The sequence below is a fragment of the Coregonus clupeaformis genome, chromosome 25, assembly GCF_020615455.1.
Source record: "Coregonus clupeaformis isolate EN_2021a chromosome 25, ASM2061545v1, whole genome shotgun sequence".
NCBI lineage: Eukaryota > Metazoa > Chordata > Actinopteri > Salmoniformes > Salmonidae > Coregonus > Coregonus clupeaformis.
In genome coordinates, this window is record NC_059216.1 from 9,957,844 (window position 1) to 9,962,373 (window position 4,530).

The window sequence follows — 4,530 nt, forward strand, 5'->3', positions numbered from 1 at the left end:
CCTCTACTTATGTTTAATTTACCTAGCATGATAAAATTAAACTTGAGTTCCATAGTGTTTTACTAACTGAAGTGAGTCACATAAATACAACACAAGTCACTTTGGTTTAGCTGACTTCATTTCAAGTTATTACCAAGGTAACAGGCAACGAGAAATAAGTCATCAGCTTCACATGAAACTAAACAGTGGCAAGCACACTTGCATTAAAGTGAATAATTCCTAATAATTTAGATTTGGAAACACTACAGATCATACTGCATATTCTGTAAAAACCTTGTTTACTTCTTGATTGAACAGATGTACTGCCTTCAATAAACTAAAAGGGCCAGTAACATGTCTGAATTCACTTAGAACAATGTCATTGTTGCCTTTGGGTGCATGATCAAAGCATTCTTGGCAATGTACTTTATGACTATATCAACTAAATGTTGAAAGAGCAAAACATTTGGAACAATGTTAGTTCAACTCAAGAGACAGGTTTGATTGACTTCTGAAATGGCATGTAGTCCATTGACACCAACTTAAAACAGTTCAGTTTAGCTTGATATTTGTCTTGGAAATAATGTTAGTCTTGCACAATAATGATATAATACATTTGTGACATGGCATTGTGCACTGACGCCTAATTTAAAACTGTTCAGTTGCCTTCAAATATGTGTCTTGAAAATAAAGTAATTTATATTAAACACAAGTCAAGCCTTGCACTCTAATTCCATTCCAAATAATACAGTGCCTTGCAAAAGTATTCATCCCCCTTGGTGTTTTTCCTATTTTGTTGCATTACAACCTGTAATTTAAATGGATTTTTATTTGGATTTCATGTAATAGACATACACAAAATAGTCCAAATTGGTTAAGTGAAATTAAAAAAATTATTTATTTCAAAAAATCCAAAAAAATTAATAACGGAAAAGTGGTGCATGCATATGTATTCACCCCCTTTGCTATGAAGCCCCTTAATAAGATCTGGCGTAACCAATTACCTTCAGAAGTCACATAATTAGTTAAATAAAGTCTACCTGTGTGCAATCTAAGTGTCACATGATCTCAGTATATATATATATATATATATATATATATATACACACACAACTGTTCTGAAAGGCCCCAGAGTCTGCAACTCCACTAAGCAAGGGGCACCACCAAGCAAGCGGCACCATGAAGACCAAGGAGCTCTCCAAACAGGTCAGGGACAAAGTTGTGGAGAAGTACAGATCAGGGTTGGGTTATAAAAAAATATCTGAAACATTGAACATCCCACAGAGCACCATTAAATCCATTATTAAAAAAATGGAAAGAATATGGCACCACAACAAACCTGCCAAGAGAGGGTTGCCCACCAAAACTCACAGACCAGGCAAGGAGGGCATTAATCACAGAGGCAACAAAGAGACCAAAGATAACCCTGAAGGAGCTGCAAAGCTCCACTGCAGAGATTGGAGTATCTGTCCATAGGACCACTTTGAGCTGGGCTTTACGGAAGTGTGGCCAGAAAAAAGCCATTGCTTAAAGAAAAAAAGAAGTAAACACGTTCTGTGTTCGCCAAAAGCCACGTGGGAGACTCCCCAAACATATGGAAGAAGGTACACTGGTCAGATGAGACTAAAATTGAGCTTTTTGGACATCAAGGAAAACACCATGTCTGGCGCAAACCCAACACCTCTCATCACCTCGATAACACCATCCCCACAGTGAAGCATGGTGGTGGCAGCATCATTTTTACATTTTTTAAAACATTTTTAGTCATTTAGCAGACGCTCTTATCCAGAGCGACTTACAGTTAGTGAATACATTTTTTTTTTTTATACTGGCCCCCCGTGGGAATCGAACCCACAACCCTGGCGTTGCAAACGCCATGCTCTATCAACTGAGCTACATCCATGCCGGCCATTCCCTCCCCTACCCTGGACGACGCTGGGCCAATTGTGCGCCGCCCATGAGTCTCCCGGTCGCGGCCGGCTGCGACAGAGCCTGTGGGGATGTTTTTCCATCGGCAGGGACTGGGAAACTGGTCAGAATTGAAGGAATGATGGATGGCGCTAAATACAGGGAAATTCTTGAGGGAAACCTGTTTCAGTCTTCCAGAGATTTGAGACTGGGACAGAGGTTCACCTTCCAGCAGGACAATGACCCTAAGCATACTGCTAAAGCAACACTTGAGTGGTTTAAGGGGAAACATTTAAATGTCTTGGAATGGCCTAGTCAAAGCCCAGACCTCAATCCAATTGAGGATCTGTGGTATGACTTAAAGATTGCTGTACACCAGCGGAACCCATCCAACTTGAAGGAGCTGGAGCAGTTTTGCCTTGAAGAACGGGCAAAAAAACCAGTGGCTAGATGTGCCAAGCTTATAGAGACTTGCAGCTGTAATTGCTGCAAAAGGTGGCTCTACAAAGTATTGACTTTGGGGGGGTGAATAGTTATGCATGCTCAAGTTCTGTTTTTTTCTCTTATTTCTGGTTTGTTTCACCAAAAAAATTGCCTTTTCAAAGTGGTAGGCATGTTGTGTAAATCAAATGATACAACCCCCCAAAAAATCCATTTTAATTCCAGGTTGTAAGGCAACAAAATAAGAAAAATGCCAAGGGGTGTGAATACTTTCGCAAGCCACTGTATGTCATAATTCTCTCTCTATTCCAAAAATACAATATACAGTTGTAAACTAAATTGAACTCAGTCAGTCCGGTTTGGTGCATGAATGTTCGACGTAGTGCTGCAAAAGAAGGTCCACCATTGCTTGGTACTTCTGACAGTCCAAAGTACCTTTATCCATGTATGATGTAATTTTCATTGCATTAGTTTGTTTTTCAGCACTTGCACTGTTGAGAGCTTGTTCCCATCCCACTCCATCAAAACTTTTTGCAGCACCTCAAATGTGTACTTCAGGGCTTTTGGGTAGCTCAAATTCAAACAGTATATCAGGCCAAGCGACGATGCACAAGCATTTGCAACGTCTCCCAGCTCTTGCAGCACTTCAACACCCTCTATTATGACCTCAACGTCCTCTGGGGGATCCATAGCCTCTGCTCCTTCCTTTTTGATGACGTATATATATTCCAATGACAGTGTCCTCCATTTTTTTCTTTGCACCAAGGTCAATGTCCTTACAAAAAGGAAAAAGCAATTAGCAAAAGTAGCAAATCAAAAGCTGAGTAGTGCATCACTAGTAAAAAAAACTTTTAAAAAACATACCAAGTACTTCTTTACAAGATTTGCAGGTTCTTCGTTGAGGTAAACAATCAGTGCCTTTAGAATGCATTCCCGTCTTGTTTCGATGCTGGCCTTCTGTAAAATACCACAGGGACAAATAGTTACGAGTCTGTACACAACTATCACAACTTTAAAAAACTAGGTTGAGTACACACCTTGTCCATTGTTTCCATTATGCGGCCCATCTCACACCCAAAATGGCCATGCCTTAATTTGTAGTGTTTTAGTAACTGATACCTTGTAGATACAGATTCAACATTCAGCACACTCTTTCCAGTCCCACATTCATATCACTGAAAAAGAAAAAATAAAGAAATCCATAACATTTGAAAACATTAAACATGTTCTTTCCTCAACCTTTACTGAAGGCTTTAGTTCCAAACAATAGCTAGTAGCACAGTATGTTTGAACATTTAACATTATGCAACTTCTGACATCTCTCAACCCTTTAACAACTAAAATTAGCCTAAAATTGACATGACTCAGTCAAAAAAGACGCCAAGAAAGAGAATCAACAAAACGACATTAAAGTTAGTGTAGCTAACTTACCTAGCTAAGAGAAGACGTTAGCCGGAAGATAAAATAGAATGTTATGCCATGTAGCCATTGGAAAGACAGCTAGTCTAATTGAATTCAAAGCACCGACAAATATTATTTACAAAGTATCCTAAATGTATATATTGTGGAATCACTATTGTTGATTTACTTACCTAAATGCAGGTGGATGTCGTCGGATAGTATGACCAAAGATATTCACCACAATTAGGTGTATTTCAGTTCCGTAAATTCCGTAATACAATGAACAGTTATAATCCCAGTGTTATCGTTATCAAAAAGGTGGTATATAATGTGGAGGATAGCAAAGGATTATCAAATTCAATTAGAAAAAGCCAAAAGCAATGATTGCGACCCACTTCCTTTTTTACACGGTGCCGCGATCCAGACTGAACATGTGCAGGATAGGTACGGAAAGTGTATTGGACACTCTTTATTTGTCTTTCGCGATTTAAATAATGAAATTACGTCGATTCTAGTAATGTCATGGAAGTAATCCTGACATACGACTCTATTATTTAAGTATAATGCAATTGGTTTAACTAAAATGTCAAAAGTGTGTTTATTTCGTAATTGTAACATATAAATATTATTTAATACAAACAACTTTCTGGTTTTATTTTTTTGAGTGCAGGCGGCTCGGCTCTGGGACTGCAGTGGATGCATCTTTCCTTCTATTTATTCCAAGTTGCTATGCTAAACAAATCATTGTCATGTAGCTAGAGTAGTAGAGGTTCAATGATGACAAGAGACAAGAAATTGTTT

At 38.6% G+C, this 4,530-nt stretch overlaps 1 long non-coding RNA gene across 1 annotated transcript; it reads right to left on the minus strand.

Moving 5' to 3' along the window:
- Positions 1–2,548: 2,548 nt before the first annotated feature.
- Positions 2,549–4,167, minus strand: LOC121538797. Its single transcript, XR_005995250.1, has 4 exons — positions 3,921–4,167; positions 3,366–3,503; positions 3,193–3,285; positions 2,549–3,103 (listed from the first exon to the last, which is right to left on the minus strand). It is a non-coding gene; the product is annotated as an uncharacterized LOC121538797 (long non-coding RNA).
- Positions 4,168–4,530: the final 363 nt, after the last annotated feature.